A 25,382-nucleotide genomic window follows, 5' to 3' on the forward strand; every position below is an offset into this window, starting at 1 on the left:
CAAGGCTAACAAGGACATAGGTCAAAGGTCAAAATAAGGTAAGGTGATAAAATATAATAGATATATATATAATCAATAAATAAGGTGAAAATATCAGATAAAAGGGTTTTTTGGTTATAAGGAATGAATAGGTCAAAACAAGAGTACTGTTAAGTTAAAATTAATAGGTCAAAGGTCAGATTAAACCGGTTGAACAGAAAGGATCAGCAAAAATTAAACAAGGATAAAGAAATAATACATTAAACAAGAAAATAAATTAAAAGTCTGAGTTAATGAGAAATTAAACAAGTTTAAATTAGGTTAAGAGTTAAATTTTAACGGAATCGGAATAACCGATTGGGGGAAAAAATGTTGCAAATCATGCAAATCATGTTGTGATCAAAGCTCTTTTAAAATAGTTTGTACGGCATAAAGAAAATCACATGTTTCAGTAGATTGTATGTTGAAAACCACTGTAGACACTGGCAGAGACCTCAAATCATTGTTACTGAGGAATTCCACCTTAAACAGTAAAGTGTTCTTTAACAGTACGACACTGATAGAGTTTGTTTGTTTGTGTGTTTGAGAGTTCAGAGTTCAGACTGAAAGGGAGCGCACAATCATGTGTGTGTGTGTCTGCAGCTGTTCTTTGTGTTGTTGCTGGATCGTTGCCTCAGGGGGAAAGTTGTGTGTGTGTTATGCAGACTAACAGAGACTGCAGCTGTCAGCAGCCACACACACTTTCTATTCTTCAAATCAAATCACAGTGAAACATGTTCACTGACAGCTCAGCTTCAGCATCGTCTTCATGCTGTGACTGCAGCCGTTCAACTCTGTTGATCTTTAACCCAAATCATCACAACATGCAAATATAATCATCAAAATGATGTGACTGGAAGGATGCAGCAGTCTGTGCTCCACCTTTCTCCTCCACACCTGCAGGTGGAGGAGAAAGGTGGAGAACATGGATGCATGAATCTCTACAGAGTTCTTTGAATATTATCCGTCTCATCAGTTTTCAGTGAACAAAACTCCTCACAGAGCCAAAATAAGCAGTTTGTATCCAACATAACTCAGCTGGACTCTGATGCTCCGTATAACAGCCACACATGAGTCTGGATTCACTCAAAGCATTGAACAAACTTTATTGTAAATGAAGCTTTTGGACATTTATTCTCTGATATTTGCTCTTCAGCTCGAGTCTCCATCAGTGGGAACATTTCCTGATTCAACTTTTCTTCTGTTCAAATCAAACTCCATGAGAATCAAAGTGTGAATCAGAGTCCTGATGATCAGATTCTATAGAAACATGGAGACTGTAGAGGATTTACACTCAATATGTTCATTTGTTCCCTTCAAGAAAAATCAATCATTCATCAAATTAAATCAGTCGTTGATCAGTTCGATTGACAGGACAGATGATCAGAGGTGCAGAGTTTTTACCTCCATCATTCAGACAGGGACCGAAGAATGGGTGGAGTTTGTGAGTGAAGGAGCAGCCAGTAAAGGAGTAGATCAGAGCTGCAGCACCTACATCATAAAAGAAGACCAGACCCTCCTCATAATCCACAAACACCCCCACCTTCTCAGGACCAGAATGAAGACAGAGATCAACTGGAGGGGAAGCACGAGCTTTGTACTTATTTCCATTTCTCAGCCTCACAGTCCAGAGACCATCCTGAGGTCTCGCTGTGATTTTTCCCTTCCTGCTGATCGACTCTGTGGCCACTCCTAAATCCCATTTAGTCTTTCCTTTAACCTGAACCTCAAAGTAAAATCTGCCTGAAGAGAAACTCTGCTCTCCTAAAACAATAGCATACCTAGAAAATCTCTCTGGGTTGTCTGGACGTTTATTCCTCACATCACCACAGTACACTTGTTTTCCATCATCAGACAGGATGAGATAAGGATGAGCTGTATCAGGATCCAGAGTCACATCCACCTCATGCTGCTGGACCCTCTGCAGCTCAGCCTCTAACAGCTTCGTCTTCATGGGTTTCCAGACTGTCTCCTCCAGCTGAGCCACAGCTCTCCCCACAGTCCCCTCATATGATGGTGGATGAACTCTGACCTCTGTCCAGTCCTTGGTGGGTGGAGCAGCTTTCAGGGAGGAGAAGCTTTGGAGGAGGTGGAGGTGGTCTTCAGAGCGTGAGAGCTGCTCCACCTCAGAGCTTCTCTCCATCAGCTCAGAGATTTCCTGTTCCAGATCTTTGATGAGACCTTCAGCCTGTTTCTCTGTAGCTTCCTGTTTGTCTTCGATCTCCTTCATGAGCTCCTTCAGGCGTCTCTCAACAGACTCCATCAGAGCCGTGAGGACCTGAACACCTTCTGCTTTCTGTCTGTCTGCAGCATCTTTACTCATCTTCACCGACTCTGTGATCTCCTGAATCTTCAGTCGTCTCTTCTGGATCATCTGCTGAATCTCAGCCTCTGTCTTCTCCAGCTCTGCCTTCTTTCCTTCATATTCTTCTCTCAGAGGAACAAACTCGTGGTTCTTGTGGTCTAAAACAGAGCAGAGCATGCAGACACATGTCTGGTCAGTCTTACAGAACAGCTGCAGAAGGTTATCGTGCTTCGTGCACATCCTGCCTTCCAGGTTCTCCACAGCATCAATCAGCTGATGTCTTTTCAGGCCTTTCAGTGTCAGATGAGGCTCCAGGTGAGTGTGACAGTAGGAGGTCTGACACACCAGGCAGGACTTCCGGGCCTTCAATCTGGTTCCAGTGCAGATGTCACAGGGAACTTCTGCTGGTTTTGCATCTTGTTGCTCTGAGCTGCTGCTGCTGGCTTTCTGCTGAGCTTCACGTCTGAACTGAGCAACCATCTCAGAGATGAAGGTGTTGACCCTCAGCTGAGGTCGAGTGTAGAAAGTCTCTTTACACATGGGACACTGACAGCTCACATTCATGTCCCAGTGCTGACTGATGCAGGTTTTGCAGAAGTTGTGTCCACATGGTGTAGAGACTGGATCAGTGAACACATCCAGACAGATGGAGCACAGAAACTGATCTTCAGATCGCAGATTGCTGGCAGCAGACATGTCTGCACTCTGAGGGAGAAAGAAAAGAAACATTTGATTCAAAATTCACTTTAAATTTCATTTTTAAAAAGAGAGAAACAAGCGTCAGTAGTCTGAGCAGCTTGGAGAGAAAAGCGTCTGGACTTCTTTGAGTTTCTTGAAGACGTTTCATCAGAGAAGCTTCTTCAGTTCTCAGAGTAACTGGTGGAGACCCAGCAACACACTCAGACACAAACTGGTTCATCCCAAACACAAACCTAACATCGTAGTGTCTGCTGCGTCCAGATGAACAGGATCAACGTTTGGGGATGAACATAAATACAGTCGTTAAAAAGATGTGAAATTCTGACTGTTTTACAGAAGGTCCAAGATTCATGCAGATCATTTGTATACTTGAATGAATCAGTTTGTTGGATATATTCCATCATATTCCATCCGTAAACTTCGACCTTGTTGGTGACTAAATACTTCTTATTGTCCAGATCAACGAGCCATTAATATTAAACAGTGACTGTTCCAGTAGAACTGACAGTGAGGAGGACGATGAATCATAAACCTCAGAAATGTGTTATTAACTGTTGATCCAGTATTTTAATGGCATTTATGAGAACATGATTATTCAGAGGTGTCTGTATATTTGGTCCATTTGTGCGTCATTAAAAACTGTCCTGTTTTCTCTCACAGATACTGGAACATCACAGCTCCTCACAAACTCAGGATATGGAAGATGAACTTTTCCAGTCACTCGCTGGGATACATCATTCATGTTATTCTGGATCCTCAGAAAACATTGATTTATTTTTGTGTTTCATATATTTGTTTGTCCAAATCAAAGATTGATGTTAGTAGAGAAGAAGCCACCATGATAAAGCCTGTGTGTGTAAATGAGATCAGTGGATTTGATCAAAATCACATTTAAGGAGGAATTCTGTCCTCCAGTTTGTTTAAATAAGCTTTGGGATTAAACACCATCATCTATGTTTGTGTCTGATGTTTGATCCAGTTCAGCTTGAATATCACAGCTGATGTGTGGACATATTTAAAGCCTGATCATCAGGATGATTCAAACACATCTGTTTAAATAATGAGATTTATGTTTCCACACAAAGTTATAAAGTGCAGCATCGACTGTTTTCTGAATGATTTAGGAACATCTGTGACTCTTACAGGATACACTAAGTCAGATAATCTTTGTAAAATGTGTGAATGACTTTTTGAAGTCTACTGGTTTACAGTATCAAAGGCTTTATATCAATAAAGAATAATAGGTGTTTTCACATCTGTAATCCTTATGATCAATCAGATCCAGAATCAATCTAATAGGAACAGGAAGTGATGAATAACCAGGAAGTGTGGAGTCAGTCTGAAGTCCAGAGCACAGCCTGAGTCCACAGTCCTGAGCAGAGCCACAGTGAGACTGAAGCAGCAGCTCGATGTTCCTACAGTGGATCTGTGGTTACATGAGCAGATTTCTATGGATCCAGTGTGACTGTGATGAGTCCTGATGAAGTGAACAGAGTGAAGATTTGTGTAGAAACAGGAAGTGTGATCAGCTGCACTCACCACTGTTGCTGAGAGAAACCTGATGGACTCCAGTGAATCTTCTTTTAGAGACAAACAGGACTCGACTGCAGCTCTGCTGCTGCTCTCTCACACTTTCACTTCTGCAAAATGACGTTGAGCTTCTTGTTTTTCAGCTGTTGCTCCGCCTCTTCCTGCAGCTGTTTGTCTGGTTTTGCTGCCTTTCGCTTTACAGGAATCAGCCTGTACTCAGTGTCTGTGTGCAGCGGGTGGGAGGAGTGAGGAGTGGTGTGTGGGTTCACACAGTTATGACGGCCTCAGGTGATCAGGAGAAACTCACCTGGATTTCCTTTTTCCACAGCAGACTGAGAGCTTCAGGTGGACCCTGAAGGAGGTCTCAGACACAGGTGGTGAAAGTACACACAGTCTGTACTGAAGTAGAAGTACTACTGTTAAAAATACTCCAAGTACTAATTCAACTTCTTTACTGAAGTAAAAGTAAAAAAGTACTATCTGAGAAATGTAAGAGAGTAAAAAGAGCTGATTGAAGAACATTTCTAACACATGTGTTTATACAAAGCTAACTGAACCATGTGCTGCATCAACGTAATAATAAAATATTATTCACTTTATTTCTAATAAATATTCCCAGCTTGAATCAGACAAGTTGAACATGAGCAGAGAAAAAGAAGGAAAATCCAAATATTCCTGTGTTCAGTTTTCTCCATTTTCAGGCCGACTGTGCCTCTAAACAGGAACATGAGCAGGAAGAGGCTGACGTGGATTCAGCAGGTGGAGGATGCCTAACATCAGCTGGAAAGATTTACTGTGACGTTTGTTTGCTGTTTTCGCCTCGTGCATGAGAACATCACCAAATAAACTCGAGACAGTTTTTAATATTTTATTGTTCAAGAGCAAAAAGACTGACGGACTGTGTTTAAGGTAACCTCACAAATGTCACACATGAAATATTCAGTGTTTATTTGCTGGTGTTGTGGAAGTTTTCCACTTAAATAAAGCCTGCAGACGAGCGGTAGCTAACATTCTTTAATCCAAACACACAAAGAACAGAAAAAAAACAGCTTGATGGAGAGCCTACATGACCGCGGGGCAGACGGTCAGCAGAGTCTCACTGAGCCTAGCATGGCTCTCAGTTAAATACCTTCTCCAGGAACAAAAGGCAGTACACAGCTGTTTCACACCTTAAGGTTCACACTCCCTTGCTACTTCCCAGAGTCCTCAAAGAGACAAAAGACTCTTCCTGTGGAGCTGTCTGCTTTCCCCAACATCCTTACTACACCCCCCACCATTTGTCTTAACGTATGAGTGTCAGACATGTTAAAATCCATTGGCATTTTAAAATCTAGTGGTACATTTTGATGCTAATGTGTACTAATTTGGAGTAGATGACAAAAACTAAAACAGCCATGCGTTTTTTTATTTTTTCAGAAAACCCGTGGCAGCGGCTTGATGAAGAAGTTGGCAGACAAACCAACAATGCAACAGCGGACTCCATCATTGAGGTCCAGCGCTACTTGGCGGAGAGAAACATTCCAAGATCAGAGGATCCTTTAACATACTGAGGGAATAGGAAGACATCTTATCCGAACCTTTCCCACCTGGCTTTACAGTTTTTGTACCCCAGCTTCATCTGTGCCCTGTGAGCGTGTTTTCCAAAGCTGGGGAAATGGTGTCAAAAAATGCAATAGACTGAATGTAAAAACATTGGATGAACTTATTTTTCTGAATAGAAATTTATAATAAACTCTGAGTCAATTACATTTAAATGGGTAATATTACATTCACAATACTTTCATTTTAATTTGCACTTAATGACATTCACAATATATTTTAAAGATGTCAACAATATTTGCAATGTAAAAGATATAAAATGATTCCATGGAAAGTACCTTACAGTGTATACACGTATGACTAGGTCATTCAATCAGTGTCTGTTGTAAGTCTCAAGTAAGTTGCCTGCAATGATATTTCATGTCCAGCAGGTGTCAGTATGGAGCAAAACAGCAACACTGTGTCGACACAGCATGGATACAGTTTGGGGAATGTGCTGAAACGCTTCACGAGGCCTCATCTACACATCACTAATATTTACTAATGAAATCTATAAGTGGTCTCCTAATTAATGACATTAGTAATCATCCACCTGTTTTTGCAGTGTATGACAGCAATTACAGGAAGCTCAAACAGGAAAATGCAATAAAACAGGTGAGTCCATAAATGCATTTAGAAGTTATTTACTTAAGCAAGCATGGGAGATGTTGCATACGGCTGATCTTAACATTTGCTAATGTTAGCCTCTCATTTGGGCTGCTAACGTAAAGACTTTTAGCTAGCTGACCAGCAGAGACTAGTTTGCTGTTTAACAGACTACAGTCGTAATTTTATTTAAAGCTGAGCATATTTATCATTATGTCTATTTTGCAGCACATGTAAATGTAAAAAATGTAATTTATGAAATGGTGAGCATCTCATTTCTAGTAAGTGTGATGTTTTGTGACCCCATTGAGCTAATATGATTAAATGACAACTACATCTTGATTAAAGTATAATATAAGTGCAGTGCTGGTGTGCAGGGGTGTCATGCTGCTGACACATTATAAACTGTTATGTCTATCAAGCTTTTAGTCTAATAATAAGAGATATTTGTGTCTTTCTTAAAAAATCAGATCCACAGTTGTCTGTCAAGGTCCTGGATCTTTGACCCAGTGTTTTGGGTTCTGAATTATTAATAGTCTTTGATTTCATTATTATTTAACCTTTCTGGCCTCTTGGTTTCTGTCTCTGTGCTCCTCCTGTGTTCCATGTTTAAAGCCCGTTGTCTTCCTCTGTTTGTTGCTGGGTCATCTGTGTTTCACTGACTGCATTTTCCTTGTATGTGCAGAACTTTGTGCCATCAGAAACCGAATTTGATTAAGTTAAATTCAAATTTGAATTGCTCAACTTGAATAAAAGCTTCTAAAACTGAATTTGTATTGGCCTAATTTGAAATCCAATGTATTGGTTTGAAAAGAGCTACGTTGTACCTGCTGAGTGTTACTGAGCGGACCTACAGCATCTAGAGCTGGAGCAGGGCACAGATTAAGTATTCAGAAGTCATTCGTCATTTCAAATGACCAGCAGATAAACTCTCAGGTTGATAATAAATGCATTATCTGTATAAGAAAAAGCATCATGTAAACAAATGATAGCCCAACAGTAACCGTTAAGCTTATTGTAGCTGTTAGCTAAAACACTAATTTAGCATAGTTAGCCCTGGGTTCAGCTTTGCAAACATGATCGACTGTTTCCAAAGGCGCGTCTTGTACACTCTCAGAGCCCTGTATGCTTGCAGAGACCACTACAGTAGGGAGACATGCAAATGAATATCCAAACCATTGTAATTTAGGTTTATTTATGTCTTACAGCATCCCAACTCTGTAGCTAACTTAATAACTTTAGCTAAAGTGAATAGTTAACATTAGTCTAATTCATTAGTGCAGCATTACTGGATCACCCCTGTTTGAAATGATATGATATACGACTGTCAGTGAAGCAGCAAACTTTGTGAAAAAACCCAACACTTCACATTCTCTAAACCAGGGGTCTCAAACTCCAGTCCTCGAGGGCCGCTGTCCTGAAGCTTTTCCATGTGTCTCTGTTGCAACACGCCTGAATACAATTAGTAAGTCATTAGCAAGACTATAGAACGTGACTGCATGCTGAGGTGGTGATTCAGCCATTGGATTCATGTTACAGCAGCTCATGAGTGAATGAACATGGTGCAATAAAAGTACTTTTAGAAGTATATTTTTCCAAACACTTACATTAACTTAAATTTACTTGAGTAGGGTTAGGGGTTGCGACTTCAGCATGCAGTCAAGTTCTATACTCTTGCTTATTTTACTCATTTTACTCAGGCGTGTTGCAACAGGGACACATGGAAAAGCTTCAGGACAGCGGCCCTCGAGGACTGGAGTTCGAGACCCTCTAAACGTTTGGCCACAGCTGTAGATGACACTATCAGTGCTCGTTCACTCTTGTCATTAATTACATTTCTGGGGAGGATCCAAGATGGCAGAGTGACTAGCAACCTTACTGCAGGGGTCCGAACGTTTTTGGTTTTCTTTTGTCCTGAAACTGTGAAATTATAAAAAGCAATAACCGTTTTTTGTGCACGTCAACCAACTACGGAAGAACTAACAGGACACCAACTCTACCGTAATTATTCCATCTTTTTTTTTGATAACTGTCCTGTGAGTACGTACATCCGCTTCAAGGAAGGCTTCTCCAAAAAGATCTCCAAGGAGACCCATTTGACGGAGGCAGACTCAAAGTTGTGTAAAACACAGTGGGGTGAATCTGTTTTCTTTAGTAAGGGTACGTCTCAGCTGGAGTGAGGATTTTATTGAATAGGTTTCTGGGAAATGTCATAGACTGTGAAAGTGATTCTGATGGTCACTGGCTGATGGTAGTGTCAGAGATTAATGGTTCTAACTACATTTTGTTGTGCGTGTATGGTTATACTAATAGAGCTCAGAACAAGAAACTTTTAATCTTCCTCTGTGAAAACGGGAGCAATGGAAGATAAGCTAATTTTGTTGACAAGGTTATTGTGGGAGGAGACTGTAGCTCCCGATCCCGCTTTAGACCGTTTTCCATCTAGGACTTCATGTCTCAGTTTTGATGAAAGTATTCTTAATTTGGTCAACACAGTCAGTCTGTGTGACTATTGGAGGCTGAATAATCCTCTGTGTTTCTGTGTACTTGGTTTCATTCATCTAACAATGGTCAGTGTTCCAGAATTGATTACTGGTTAATCTCTGACAGTTTGATCAACGACATCTCCAAGTGGGAAATCTCAGCTTCCCCTCTAACTGATCACTGTTTGATTTCCTTGTCCATCTCATTAACCACGGTGAAACATCCTTATTTGGAAATTTAACAACAGCCTTCTGCATAATGACAACTTCTGCCTTGAAGTGAGAAATCTAATGGCCCAAATCGACAAATTAGATGTCACATGTGAGCAAATGGGAATGGTTTAAATTCCAAGTTAAACAGATGGCAATTCAAATGAGCAAATCCACTGCTAAAGAGAAAAGACAGGAGTAACAAACCATTATTGAGAGAATTAACAGGTTATGCTGCAAACAGGATTTATCACTGGACAAACAAATACATCTAAACAAGTTTCAAACTCAAGTGGGCAAACTGTTCTTAGAGAAAGCTAACGGCGCCTATGTTCGTTCAAGAGCCTGATGGGTTGAAGAGGGTGAGAAAAACTCTTCCTGCTTCTTTAATTTAGAGAAACACAGACAAGCAAAAACGAAGATTCAATCACTGAGTATCAAGGGGGTCTGACTGAGGACCACGACAAAGTAAATGAGGAAATAGTTCAATTTGACAGTAACATTTACAAGTCAAACTATTCAGCAGAGAATGTGTTTCTGGAAAGTCTTAGAGCTGGGGTGTCGAATTCAAGGCCTCGAGGGCCGGTGTCCTGCAGGTTTTAGATCTCACCCTGGGTCAACACACCTGAATCACATGATTAGTTCATTACCATGCCTCTGGAGAACTTCAAGAGATGTTGAGGAGGAAATTTAGCCATTTAAATCAGCTGTGTTGGATCAAGGACACATCTAAAACCTGCAGGACACCAGCCCTCGAGGCCTGGAGTTTGACACCTGTGTCTTAGAGGCTTTATTGGAACATTGGACAAAAGTGTGAAGGATTGTATGGAGGGTAAACTTGTAACTGAACAAATGCCCAGGGGTAAATCACCAGGAATTGATGGACTAACGGTGTATTTACTATTTACATACTTAGAATGTATCTCATCAGTGAAACAAGGTCTCATCACTTTAATCCCAAAACCCAACAAAAACAAACTTCTTTTGGATATTTGGAGACCCATAACCCTTCTGTGCAATGATTATAAATTATTGGCTCACGTTTATGCGAACCGTTTAAGTGAATGTTTAACACACTTAGATGACGAGTGTCAGTCAGCTTTTATAAAAAGAAGAGACACATACACATACATTAGATGATTTTTATGAATGTGAATTTCTATCTAGTCATATTGTGTTCATGCAGTCTGGAGTAAACAAAGAACTAAAGCAGACACGTGTTACTTCATCTTTTATCTTTATTCTTATTTTACATGTTTCATTGTTAGGCATTAGGTTTATTTGTAGTAGTCCTTGCCAACTTCTCTCCCTCCTCCATGTTACTGTGTCAGCATCTATTTAGGATTGGGAGTGCAACAGAAAGTAAGGAAATCCAAAGTACCATTAAAACCAAGAGAGGATCTTATATTTCAGAAGAAGGGATTATTAAAAAGAATTCAAAAGAAATGACCTCGATGCTATACATGATTTAGGAACCCTAGAGAGCACTTTGCAAAATAACACATTTTGCACACTTAAGTTCACCCTCTGATGGGCCAAGCTACGACTGTCAGGGATGGTGATGTAGGCACAGAGCATGTGAGAGTGTGGTCAAATAAATGTCTCCAAAACTAGATGAAGGCACAAGGAGATCAATGCACAGCGCAGAGATTCAGCAGCTTCAGTCTTCAGTGGACATTTCATTTCTGGCACAAATATACCTGTAAAAGTTTTTAGATTTAGGAGGTTTTTGGTGACAAAACAAAGATATACAATTTTAATTTGATAATATTTAAAATATAATGAAATAAAACAAGCTACACTGGTGGCAATATGCTTGTTTGTTGTGCAGCAGTGTCCAGTGTGGATTTTAACTCCATTACAGGAAGTGATGTTAATTCTTTTTGAATCATACTTAATGTTTATATTAAGTGTTGTACGAGAAATATAAGAAACATAATGTGATTGAGTTGTTTCCCAACAGTCACACATTAGCACCGTGGTAGGAAACAGCCTCCATCATTTCATTAGATCTGAATTTGGACTGTTTCCCTCTGGATGAGAACCAAGTCTGTCAAATCTATTTATCCAACACAAACTATCAAACCCATTGGCTCACAGTCAGATTGGCTTTGTATGGATGGTCTAACAGGGGCTTGGAAAGGATGGTGAAAGCTGAATATAATACAGAATAACAGGACATATAATAATGTAGCAAACATGATCTTCAACAGGCACACTTCTATTATTCATGATCACAAACACAAAGAACTTGTGGAGCCCTGATATCAGCCCTAATATATGAGTGTGTTTGCCCAAAGATTGAAATAGCATCAACATGACAGCTGTAAGAAATCTTCTCTCAGCCTTGTTTGGCAGAAGATCCCTGCAACAACGATTGTAGCTGAAAGATGACATGTGTAAAGTTTGCTCTTTGGGAGGGTTGAGGCTGTTTTTAGACCTTTGATAGTTTCCAATCCAGTTCTGAAAGACAGAAATAAACCAAAACAACATCATTAAGATCAGATCATGGAGCTGTTTTCTGCCTTGTTTCTATCTTCAGATTACAGGACTTTACTGCAATAAAGATGCTGACATGTATCTGTAGGAACAACATCATTGAATCTATAACAACTGGAGCCAAACCAGTGGCCTCTGCTGGTATCACTGGTGAGCCAACACTTGTCCTTCCTATTTGGATGCAGATTTCAGGGCTTCCTTTTGCTCCTCCGTTATAACTGTTCTCTCTTCTCAACAAATGATGACACAAAGGAATCAGCAGTGACAAAGATGATACTGAAGAGAAGCACACATTTCACACATATAACAGACCAGTCCAGTTACACACACCTCTGCTTGACATTAGGCCTAAAACAAAGACACAAAACACTAACTTGACTCTAAATAGAAGAAACTCACAGCTTTTTCTATTCTGTGCTTATTTATATTTGACACACATGCTTCTTTTTGCAAACAGACATTGCACTATAAGGGTAACCTAGCACACAATGATTGGACAGCACAGCTGATGATGCTGGGAGATCCTATACGAAGCAATACAGAAACACTGAGAACAAAACTTTAAACATTGATTATATTGAGATAAGCAGCCGACCCAGTCTAGATAAAGGCGAGCAGCTGGGACTGCTGTTGCACCAAAAACATATTTCCAATGTTTCCATGTGTTTGTGTCTGTGTAATGTCTTTACTTATACTGGTCAATAGACTTTAGTCAACACATTATTGAAAGGTGTTATACATGAAATAAAAATAGTTTTTCAAGTATCTTTATTCCTCTGAAGCAGCTGCATTATAACTAATCTGCTCCTTTGTGGCCATTTAAAATAACCTTAAATAACTATTGTTATATTTGTTGCAGTTTCTGCTCCTCTTGGACAGACAACTCTTGAAGACATTTTTGAATTTCAATGTGACTTTAACTGGATAAATATCGGATATATAAACGTCCCTCAACATCAGTAAATGTCACCTCTTCATCTCAGAATTCCTCATCAGAGTCTGATTTTTGGAACATTCTAAAAGCTTTGATAAAATTGGACCCGTTGTCTGTCACGGTGGCTGTCACTTTAGAGTTCAGTCCATAAGCCGAATGTACTTGCTCGATTCGATTGCCGATTACATCATATGTGTGTCTCCCTCTAACTGTTTTACATGCTAGTGCTGCATGTCCTCGTACAAAAGTAGAAGGATCAATCCAATGTGCCATAGTTCCGAGAAAACTTTTGTTATGGCTGGTCCAAATGTCAGCAGTCGTGGAAATATATTGCAAACTCTCGAATGTCCCTTTAAGCTCCATTTCCATGTCAGCATAACACTTATCTAAGTAAGTAGAAAACGTTTTTCGATCGGGCAGTGCTGCTTTTTTGCCACACACAGGTATTTCGTTTAATATGCACCTAAAATACGGATACTCTACAGTACGCAGCGGTAGCATTTCTTCCAGAATGTAGCCTGCAATCATGTGATTAAGCTCACCTTCAGACACTTTCTGTGCTGCTGAAGTAAAATCAAGTTTTGCCTGCTTAGCAGGAGTTGCTGTTGTTATCTGTGGATGATGAACAAGGATCACTCAGAAGTGTTTGTCTATGCTGCCATGTCAGGTGCTTCAGTAGATTACTCGTGCTATTGACAGCAGATTTTCTCCTCAGGACATAGCTTACATATTACTGTAATGTTCTTGTCTGCTTGTTTCAGAAAAGTGAAGTGACAGGAATATTTCCATTTCATAAAACAGGCACTCGCTTCAGCCGAGTCCAACATCTTCCGCTTCAGAATACGATTATGCAGCAAATTGGCGCGAAATCACACGCACCTGCACATCAACGGTGTTAAAGCGACAGAGTTTACTTTTATCTTTATTATTTATTGTCCAGGCAAGACTGTAGTGAGTTTAGAAAAGCGTTGGTTGACATATCATCGAGTAGCTCTATGTGCACCGCACGAGAGCATAGACAGGTAAATAGAAGCCCGTAACGTTTCAGTTCTTTTCTTCCTCTTTTAATGTAGAACGGGCCAAAACAATCCATCCCGCAATACGTGAAGGGAGGAGTTGTCTCCATTCTCTCACTTGGTAGGTTTGCCATCTTTTGCTCTTCTGCTCAATGTCTGAATTTCCTGCACTTAATACAGTTGTAGATAAAACATGATACTACTTGACTGCATCTCATATTCCATTGGATCTCAGCTCATTTATTGTCATGTCCCATCCTTGATGTTTCACTCACTGATGATAGTGATCAATCAGTAACTTTGCGATGTGGCAAGTCTTTGGTCAAGGGTGCTTGACGTCTGGATGCAATGTTGAACGCTCTAATCTACCTCCCACTCTAAGAGCACCCTTCTCATCCAGGAAGGGATTGAGTTGATAGAGTCTATTTGTTCTGTCCTTGGGTAAATCCTTTCGCGTTTGAAGTGCCTTGATTTCCTTGCAGAAAACTGCTCTTTGTACAATGGATATGATTGTGAGCTCTGCTTCTTTCCTTTCTTCAATATTAGTTGCTTTATTGCTTCTCCCTTTCAAGCTTTTTTTTTTTTAAAACTCTTTCACTAATCTGAGAAGTCTTGCAATGGCTTTAACCAACCTTGACCAACTGGAGAATTTCAGAAAACGTTCTGCCAAAGAATCTGTTCCCATAGTTGTATGGAGTGTAACAGCTTTGAGTACTTCTGGGTCCTCTGCATCAAGTTTTTCCAACTTGACCTCTCCGTGGGGAAGTTTCTCTTGCCAAAGAAAACTTGGACGGCTAAACCAGTGGTTTAGCCGTCCAAGTTTAAACCAACTGGTTTAACCCTAACCCTATAATACAAAGGTCTTTGGCCTTGAGACCACGCAACGTATGGTCAGCTTGATTGACATCTAATACCACAGACTTCCATTGCATCGGTTGAGTGCTTTCCTTAATATGCTGAATGCAATTTGCGATGTAAACATGGAAACGTCTCGCATCATTGTTGAGAATCTGTCCAGAAAAATTCTTGAGCATCTTCTAGCTCCAACTCTGCTTTGAGCATGTCACTAATACGCACTGCTACAACTGCTGCAGACAGCTCCAATCTTGGCACCATAATAACTTTCATGGGTGCTACTCTGGACTTGGCAAAGACAAGCGAGCAGTGGACTTGTCCATGCTTCACTGGCAGCTCTCGGGTATGTACAAACACCATACCCTGAAACACTTGCATCTGAGAAATGGTGAAGCTCGTACTTCTGAACTGTTTGAAAATCTCTTGGCACATAACATCTGTCAATTTTGACATCCACTAGATTTTTTAAATCCAACAACCAGGACTCCCACGGTGATTTCAGATCGCTTGAGAGTGGTTTGTCCCAATCTGCTTTCTCATGACACATTTGCTATAGTATCTGCTTCCCAAGTAGAACAAAAGGTGCCACAAAGCCAAGTGGATCGTAAATAGAGGCTACAGTGGACAACACTCCTCTTCTGGAAAGTGGACGCTCGTTCACAACTACTCGAAACTGGAAATGATCTGACTCAATGCACCATTTGACACCTAGGGCTCTTTCAATCTGTTGCTCGCCCAGTGATAAGTCTTTTCTTACCCATTTCTGCACAATTTTCTTCCAGCAGTGAATTAAGTACTTGCTTACTATTTGACATGAACTTGTGAAGTTGAGAGCCTCCTGTATTGCAAAGTGCCTTTGCTTCTAGGGATGCACCGATACCACTTTTTTGGAAACGAGTACGAGTACTTACATTTCAGTACTCGCTGATACCGATACCGAGTACTTAATGAAAACATGATTTAAATTTGCAGGTAACAGCTTTAGTCCTATAATTTAACAAAAAACAAACAAACAAGGGACTAGTTTGGAATTAAGAACATTTATTTAAAATGAAAAGCATGTTGTATGCAACATATTACAGAATAAATAATTATAAAAAAACAAAATTTAATTTTAAATTTGTTCGTCTGTTTCTCTGTCTAGCACAGTCACTAGCATAGCTGTGACTGTGCTAGTGAAGTCTCACTAGCTGGGATGACATCAGAGGCTAGTGCGTCGTAGCTGCTCACTTTTTTAGTTAGTTCCTCAAACGGGGCGAGGATGGCAACAGTCGTCTCCATAAGAGCCCATTGGCTCTCGCTTTTGCTCAATGAGGGACTGGAGCATGTAATACATGCTGTTCCAGCGCGTCTGTACGTCCTGCTGCAGTCTCTTTATTGGCTGGTTGAGCTGTCCCTGAATGTCCTTGAGGCGGGAGTAGGCTAAGGCGGAGTGTTTAAAATGCCCAACTATTTTCCGTCTCACTGCTGTAGCATCAGCTATGCTCCTCTGTGCTAATAAGCATGGGTAAATAAGCGTGGGTAAACTCTTTGTACTCGTTGTCGTGTTGGGATTTTAGGTGCTTGATTAAATTGCTTGTGTTAAATGCGCTACCTTTAGAGCCTCCTCTGGACAATTTCGCTGAGCACAATTTGCAGTCCGCCTTTGTTTTCGCGTCTTGTTCACTTTGAAATAGTTCCACACGGCTGCTATGTCTCGCCTCGCCTTCTCCCCATTCTGAGCCGCAGCCGGGGCCTGGGGGCGGGCACTCGGCGCCTGGGGGCGGGCACTCGGCGCCTGTGATTAACCCCTTACATGCCGCTCAAACATAGACAGGTCTCAGACCGTGGTATCGGTCCTCGGTATCAGGGGACTTTTAACGAGTACGACTACTTTAGAAAATGTGGTATCGAGGCCGATACCCGATACCGGTATCGGTGCATCCCTATTTGCTTCCTTTACCAAACAAATTGCCTCTTCTTCTGAGTGGAAGCTGATAAGACCATTGTCCACATAGAAGTTTCGCTCAATGAACCTTATGGTAGCTTCACTGAACTTGCCTTGACCTTGTGCAGCAATATACTTGAGTCCAAAATTTGCACATGCAGGGGAAGAAGCAGCTCCAAACAGATGTATGAGCATGCGATAGACAGATGAAGTAGAGTTGAAGTCTCCACTGTCCAACCACAAGAAGCAAAAGTAATCTTGATCCTCCTCTCTGACTCTGAATTGATGAAACATGTGTTCAATGTTGCACATCACTGCAACTGGACCTTTTCGAAATCGGCACAGAACCCCAACCAGAGGGTTGGTTAACTCTGGCCCTTTAAGCAGGTAGTCGTTCAATGACACTCTTTGGTACTTTGCCTAACAATCAAACACCACTCTTATTCTGCCAGGCTTTTGTGGACACTAATTGTAACCAATGAGCAGGCGAACTTCACATTTAATCAGTCTAACAGGAGATTGAGAGACCAGTGTCGGACTGTTAAGAACAGCTTTGAAATTCTCATGAGTTGTTCGCACTAAAGAAAAAAAACATCATTATAATGCGGCTATCCCTTCGGCGCCAGCTGCGGGCTCAAGGCTGGAGCTGTACAAAAACACCCATTTAACGACTGTGTTTAGGCCCATTCTATGCAAGGCCACCTGGGTTGGCTGGAAGACTGTTTACTTAGCCTGGCAGGGCGAAGGACACTGCCTCAGCTGAACTCTGGACACGCACACACACACACATACACTGATACGCACTCACTCATCCCCCCTCCCTTTCCAAACGCCTTCCATGCTTGTTCCCTCCTGGAGAATATGGCGGGTCTGGGCAGGATGGCTGCTGTGTTTGCTTCGGATTACTCCTCACCCCCTACCCAACCCTGTTGCTTGTCACGTGCTCCATAATGTTGTGCCATGGACATTTATGTGCTTTTTGTGCAGAGGAGTTAGGGGTCCCATTTCACTGCAGGGCAACCTGCATGTGGCGAATAAAGCCTTTATTTATTGATTGATTGGAGCAATTTCTTATGCCAGGTATCCTAAGTGTGGCCACACTCTTGCTGTCCTTTGTGTGGGAATATGACTCATATTCTCAGGAATAAACTCTCCTGTGTATGTCACAGGAAGAGGAATTCTCCTTGAAGAATATAAACCTCTGACCTGTAATCCAGACAGCCTTTGAGTTGGTACTAAAGTATCTTTAGAAGACATTGTCGAGAGCTTTAACTGCACATATTTCTTCTCTGCATCCAGAGCATCTGCCTTTTCTTTCAAGACAAGTATTGTGTCACTTTGGCTATCAAGAAGAGAATAGAGAAGAATCTCATGTTCAGGATTGCTTGTTGTGGATAACCAGACTGGAATGATTGTAGATGTGAGATTACTTCTGTCACTGTGAACCACACGGTTTGATATCGCTTCACTTGGTGCTTCTTTGGGTTTGGTTTCTCTACTCTCTTTACTGTCTTCCATCTCTTTCATTTGTGGTTCCTTGTCACTATCTTTTTCTTTCCTTTTCCTTGAGGTTTTGTCTCGTTCTTCATGCAAACATGTCAGGTGTTTCCCTTTACATGTGTCACACATCTTTCTCTTTTCACATTTCTTTGATTGGTGTCCAAAGCATAGACATCCAAAGCACAGTCCCTTGGTTTGCAGGTAGCTTGCTTAGCATTCTCCGATTCTCATTGCAGTCATTCAAACCTTCAAGACCTTTAACCTGAAGCATGGCCGCTTTACATCCTCTGAGAAAATCTGAAAATTCTCAAAGTTCAACGCTATCCTTGCTACCAATCTTTGGCCATGATGTCAACTTATCTCTGAAAGCCTTTGTGATTACAAATGAACTTCCCTATCTTTCCTTCAAAGTGCTCCATGCTGAGTAATAAGCAAGCTCTGTTTCCAACAGAAAATAACTCTCAACAGCCTTTCTCGCCGGTCCTCCAACATACTTGTGAAGATAGTAAATCTTCTCATTAACTGGAATGTTCTTTCTGTCTATCAGCATTTGAAACGACATTTTCCAATCCTTGTACTTGAGAGGATCTCTGTTGAAGACTGTAGGTTCTGGTACTGGTAGGCGACTTATGTGAATGGACTCAGCTAGAGCTTGGGCCAATTTGTGGTACTATCTTCCTGTTTGCCTTCTCTTGGTTGTGACCTTGAGGTGGCTTGTGGCATGTCAAACAGCTCTGCATTCGCATTAAGTTGCGAATGTGCAAACTGATTCATTGGTTTAGACGTGGCATTTCCCCGTTTGCTCCTTTTGTGCAGAGTCTGATATTTCTTCGTCCGAGTTTCCTTCTTCATTGTACACTTTCAGATGTGCTTTAGCAGCATTGATTCTCTTTATTGTTTCTAGCTGTTCAAGCTCTCTTCACTTTTGCTCTAATGCCTTATGTTTCTCAGCATTCTCTGCCTCAAGGATTTCAAGTGCCTTTCTGCCTTGTTTTGCAACAACTTTCCACCTTTCATAACTAACTTTAAAGTGAGCTTGAAACTTGTTCACCCTTTCATCATGTAGTGCCTAGCCCCTTTCAGTGAACTTCTTAACTCTTTGACTTTTCCTCAAGCTTCCTTCTTTAGCAGCTTTACTTATACATGGCTTTTGCAAACTTTCTTGCTTTTCAAAAGCTTCTTGCTGCTCCACAGCTTAAGTGTCACAGCCTTCTTGCTCCATGTCACAGACTGTTACATCCTGTGAGGCTGCGGGAGAGTGTGGGCGTGGTGTTGTCCTCTCCCTCTCCTCCTCCTTCTTCTTTCTTGCCCCTCCCCTTGTCCGTCCCTGCCCCTGCCTTCTCCTTTAGGTCAAACCTGCTGCTCATCTGCCCTCATTTTATAATAATAATAATAATAATAATAATAATAATAATAATAATAGTACATTTTATTTATAGGTGCCTTTCAGACCCTCAAGGTCACCTTACAAAAGCATATGAGCAGCCCCAATTACCCTCCAGAGGTGATATAAGCTAGAGGAGAGCAGTGTGGGTGTGGGAGAGGCTTCTGGTGGATTACCTCTGTGCTGGTCTGTGTGTGATCCTGGCCTAGGTGTGGAAAAGGCCTGCTGTGCGTATGTGACCAGCCCCACCGTGCGTGGCTCTTTACGAGTAGCTCTCAACTAGGCAGTTGTTTCTCATATGTGAAGCGGCCTCCATTTCTTGGATTGGCTTGCCTGGTTTATTACAGCGTTGCTGTCTTTTTCTGTTGAATCCTTGTAGTTGTTTTCTTAGTTGACACGGCCACCATTTCTTTGGGCTGGCCTATCTGATTTATCGTCAATGCAGCGTTGCTGCCTCTTTCTGTTGATACAGTTTCTATGGTTATTGGTTTTAATAAAGACTTATTTTGTGTTAAACACCTCTGCCTGGCGTCCTTTTCATTCCAATCTGGATCCAATTGTTACTGTCCCCCACCCTCTTTGCCTAGCTTTCATGTGGGGATGTAACACAGACAGTCGAGGGGTATTGTACTACTACACTCGGGTCACCTAGGTCAACTTAAATAGTCACCTTATGAAGCACCTATGAACTTAAAATGCTTTACTTTAAAGAGTCAGCTTAACTGTATGCAACTTACCATCACTTAAACCAAAATCATGAATTGCCCTTCACTTGTAATAAAACAGAAAATAACCTTCAATGACAACCAAAATACTATCAATGTGACCTTTAAATATCAGAAAGGCCCCTATAATCAACGTAAGCGTACCTTAAATACAGTTACTTAATATAAACAGCTAATAACATGAACTTGGACTTTTACTCCAAACCCACTACACTTCCCCTTTCATCGCTTGACAGAGTCCCTTTAAGATGAGCTTAGGAAATCTACTCTCCACATTTAAGTTGTATAAACAGGTTACTTCAATGTAACTTAACCAAGCTCTGGTTGCCTTATGGGATGTCTGTGTGTGTGTTTGGGTTTCTTTGATGCTTGAGAGAGATGCGAGCTTAACCAAGTGACCCTCGTGCTGTCGGCTCAGCTCCGCTCTCGCTCCCACTCCCACTCCGCTCCGCCCCCACTCGGCTCTGCCGCGGCAGACCTCTTTCTCCTTCTCTCTCCTCCAGCACGAAGCAAGCTGAGTTCTGACTGTTACTCCCCTCGAGTTTTAATAAAGCTCAACTTGTTCTTTGCGTTTGAAATGACATTCATTTTGGACAGGAGGATTCTTCAACATGTCTTGACATCCAAGTGATGTCCAACCACAGCCAATACAATGCTATCAGAACTAAAAGGAGATACAAACTTAAATGAATATTCTTAATAAAGTCCTTAAGCATTATATATGATATAGGACAGAACATTTTAACAATATACCACATACCACAATAATAAGGGTTGTTACATCAGGTGGAGAGTGTGAAGTAGTCAGACTTGAATGTCAAGGAAGGTGGTAGGGAAGCAGACTACGCAGACATTTCAGGTTTCCAGAGGTGAGCAATTTATTTACAGTGAACTTAATTTAATGTGTAACTTAACAAAAACTTAAAACAAAACTTCCCCCCAAATCAACTCAATTAACAAAACTCAACAGACCATGGACCTGGTAACACAACTCACCTCTCCTCTCTTGTCTGAATCTGGTAGAGACTGGCTTTAAATAGGGTCGTCAATTTCCCTCCAATTAGCCCAGCCAGTACCACTCACTTGAAATGATTAAAAAGACACAAAACCTCGTCATACTTCTAATATGCACATTTACACAACTAAATGGTGGTATTAACGAAAGGAAAACGATTCAACAAATCCCTTTAAACCTTAACACAAACAAAAGGAAGCATTTCTATTGACAATGAAACTCCTCCACTTGGTTTGACCTGCTGATGACATATCAGGACTTTAAAATGAGGAAATGCTAGGCGGGCGTTTCCCCACACCTGACCCTCATGATTTAATCTGTAACATAATAAAATATAAAGAAACATTTAACTGAGTATTTGTCTTAATATGCAGAATGTTTGATTTGCCGGCAACAGAACGCTTACACAAACAAACTCAGGATAGTGAGTGCAGCAATGTTACTTGACAAATAGCAAATCATAGCAAATAAATAAAAACAGAATAATGTGTATAATGTGCAAAAAAAAGGTCAACACATACAGTGGGGCAAAAAAGTATTTAGTCAGCCACCGATTGTGCAAGTTCCCCCACTTAAAATGATGACAGAGGTCAGTAATTTGCACCAGAGGTACACTTCAACTGTGAGAGACAGAATGTGAAAAAAAAATCCATGAATTCACATGGTAGGATTTGTAAAGAATTTATTCGTAAATCAGGGTGGAAAATAAGTATTTGGTCAATAACAAAAATACAACTCAATACTTTGTAACATAACCTTTGTTGGCAATAACAGAGGTCAAACGTTTACTATAGGTCTTTACCAGGTTTGCACACACAGTAGCTGGTATTTTGGCCCATTCCTCCATGCAGATCTTCTCAAGAGCAGTGATGTTTTGGGGCTGTCGCCGAGCAACACGGACTTTCAACTCCCGCCACAGATTTTCTATGGGGTTGAGGTCTGGAGACTGGCTAGGCCACTCCAGGACTTTCAAATGCTTCTTACGGAGCCACTCCTTTGTTGCCCGGGCGGTGTGTTTTGGATCATTGTCACGTTGGAAGACCCAGCCTCGTTTCATCTCCAAAGTTCTCACTGATGGAAGGAAGTTTTGGCTCAAAATCTCACGATACTTGGCCCCATTCATTCTGTCCTTAACACGGATCAGTCGTCCTGTCCCCTTGGCAGAAAAACAGCCCCATAGCATGATGTTTCCACCCCCATGCTTCACAGTAGGTATGGTGTTCTTGGGATGCAACTCAGTATTCTTCTTCCTCCAAACACGACGAGTTGAGTTTATACCAAAAAGTTCTACTTTGGTTTCATCTGACCACATGACATTCTCCCAATCCTCTGCTGTATCATCCATGTGCTCTCTGGCAAACTTCAGACGGGCCTGGACATGCACTGGCTTCAGCAGTGGAACACGTCTGGCACTGCGGGATTTGATTCCCTGCCGTTGTAGTGTGTTACTGATGGTGACCTTTGTTACTTTGGTCCCAGCTCTCTGCAGGTCATTCACCAGGTCCCCCCGTGTGGCTCTGGGATCTTTGCTCACCGTTCTCATGATCATTTTGACCCCACGGGATGAGATCTTGCGTGGAGCCCCAGATCGAGGGAGATTATCAGTGGTCTTGTATGTCTTCCATTTTCTGATGATTGCTCCCACAGTTGATTTTTTCACACCAAGCTGCTTGCCTATTGTAGATTCACTCTTCCCAGTCTGGTGCAGGTCTACAATTCTTTTCCTGGTGTCCTTCGAAAGCTCTTTGGTCTTGGCCATGGCGGAGTTTGGAGTCTGACTGGTTGAGGCTGTGGACAGGTGTCTTTTATACAGATGATGAGGTCAAACAGGTGCCATTCATACAGGTAATGAGTGGGGGACAGAAAAGCTTCTTACAGAAGACGTTACAGGTCTGTGAGAGCCAGGGATTTTCCTTGTTTGAGGTGACCAAATACTTATTTTCCACCCTGATTTACGAATAAATTCTTTACAAATCCTACCATGTGAATTCATGGATTTTTTTTTCACATTCTGTCTCTCACAGTTGAAGTGTACCTCTGGTGCAAATTACTGACCTCTGTCATCATTTTAAGTGGGGGAACTTGCACAATCGGTGGCTGACTAAATACTTTTTTGCCCCACTGTATGGAACAAATGTAGAGCATTGCAACTGCTCATTCACTTTGTCACAGAGAGTGCCTCGGGAGGGGATCGCTAAGCAGGCATCATTATTACCATAATCTTCACCTTTATTTATAGAGCACTTTAAAACAACCACAGCTGACACAAAGTGCTGTACACTGGAACTAAATAATAAAACTACATAAGATATAAATAAAAGCAAAAAAAAAAACTAAGTAACTAATTTAATTAAAAGAGAAGCTATGTCTCGCTGAGTCCAAAAGCCAAAGAATAAAAATGGGTTTTAAGACGTGTTTTAAGAGTGGACACTGAAGGGGCCTCTCTAATGTGAAAGGGCAGGTTATTCCATAATTTAGGAGCCACGATAGAAAGGCCCCGCCCCCTCTGAACTTCCTCCTGGATCTCGGTACTTGCAGGAGCAGCTGGTCAGCTGACCTGAGAGACTGACAGGGTGTGTAGGGATGAAGAAGCTCAGAGAGGTAAGGCGGGGCAAGATTGTGAAGGCATTTAAAAACAACCATAAGAATTTTTAAATGAACTCTAAAAGACACAGGCAGCCAGTGATGCCAGCACAGAGGTTAGCGAGCATCCTGAATGGCTGTGAGTGAGGTTGGCAGGACCTGTAACATACAGCATGCTCTAATGGTTCTAATAGGATATTATGGTCGACATGTCTGTGAAGGTTCTCAGTCATCCAGGTCATCGTAGTCTAAGGAGCTTGGAAAGAAAAGCGTCTGGACTTCTTTAAGTGTCTTGAGGACGTTTCATCCGAGAAGCTTCTTCAGTTCTAGGGTCAAATGGTGGAGAGTCCCAGATTTAAGCCCTGTGGGAGTATCCTCCCAAGAGGGACATGGACCCCTTAATGATCCTCTACCTCAGTGGTTCTCAAACTGTGGTACAGGTACCACTGGTGGTAATTGAGCTCCCTGTAGTGGTACATGGCAAATCTAAAAAAAGATAATAATTAAGATTAAATAATATACCATTGTGGAGGTATGCAAAGACGACACAAGAGCTCCTGAGGCTCTTCTGGGAGCCGGAGTCGACCAAAAAATGTCTCCCCGATTGTGATTCCACTATGAAGAGCAGCCTTTCCTTATCGTCAGTGGTCGCCGCCTCTACAGAGTGCTGACGGGATCTTTTCCCTGGGCCTTAAAATGGCAGACAGTGCTGTGCTGTGATGCCAAAATGCTGATGGTAAAAACACAGCCCTTTTCCGCCGCGCCGTGATCCCAGCTGCCATCGACGGAGGCTCCCGGGAGAATCGGCGGGGGCACGGGAGATGCCATCAGTGAGTTGGGAATTATTGCCTGCATGCCAAAGCTCCTGGCAGCCAGGAGGAAGAAATCCACTTCTATTGTGAGTGAGCGGTAAGCCTTCGCAGCCAGCAGTGGGGAGTTGGCGAGACCAGCTCGCTCCGGCAACTGTCGGAGGAAGACGTGAGTGAAGAGGAATCCGCCGTCATCTATTCCTAGCAAGGACAGCATATTCTCCGTGAGCTCGAGAGTGGTACCATCACCCAGGCTTGAGAGAGAGAGAGGAGTTTCTCGGCCCGCTCTACGTCGGAGAGGGAGTAGCGCCACAGCAGCAGTGCCTTCAGAGCGGTGTATTTCCCTTGGGTGAGGGGATGCCGGAGGAAGGTCATCACACAACGGGTGGACAGTGGATCCAGCAAGTCCACCACATGATGGTATTTCGTGCCATCAGCTGAAACACCATGAAGACCAAACTGAGCTGTCACATCAAAAATTATAACATACAGCTCTGCTATCACTTCCAACATAAGTGAAGACAGGAAACTAAACAGCAGTGACGTTTGTAGGGTTACTGAAGTTGGGCTAGCTGGTATATAATGATGTGCTACGTGATCGCTAGCGACACAGCTATGTTAGCATAACATAAACACAGTGAAACTGGAAGATGAACGCTAACGTTTTCCCACTCGATAAAAGTTAACATGAGGGTTCCCAATGGTT

General features: G+C 41.8%; 1 pseudogene across 1 annotated transcript; it reads right to left on the minus strand.

Annotated features, from left to right (window-relative positions):
* Positions 1 to 1,099: 1,099 nt before the first annotated feature.
* On the minus strand, positions 1,100 to 4,710 carry LOC118455944 (E3 ubiquitin-protein ligase TRIM21-like; annotated as a pseudogene). The gene is made up of 2 exons (XR_015719598.1): positions 4,562 to 4,710; positions 1,100 to 3,028 (listed from the first exon to the last, which is right to left on the minus strand). The product of XR_015719598.1 is annotated as an E3 ubiquitin-protein ligase TRIM21-like (transcript).
* Between the last annotated feature and the right edge of the window lie 20,672 nt (positions 4,711 to 25,382).

The sequence above is a fragment of the Neolamprologus brichardi genome, chromosome 9 (genome assembly GCF_056152115.1).
Source record: "Neolamprologus brichardi isolate AB-2024 chromosome 9, ASM5615211v1, whole genome shotgun sequence".
Classification (NCBI taxonomy): domain Eukaryota; kingdom Metazoa; phylum Chordata; class Actinopteri; order Cichliformes; family Cichlidae; genus Neolamprologus; species Neolamprologus brichardi.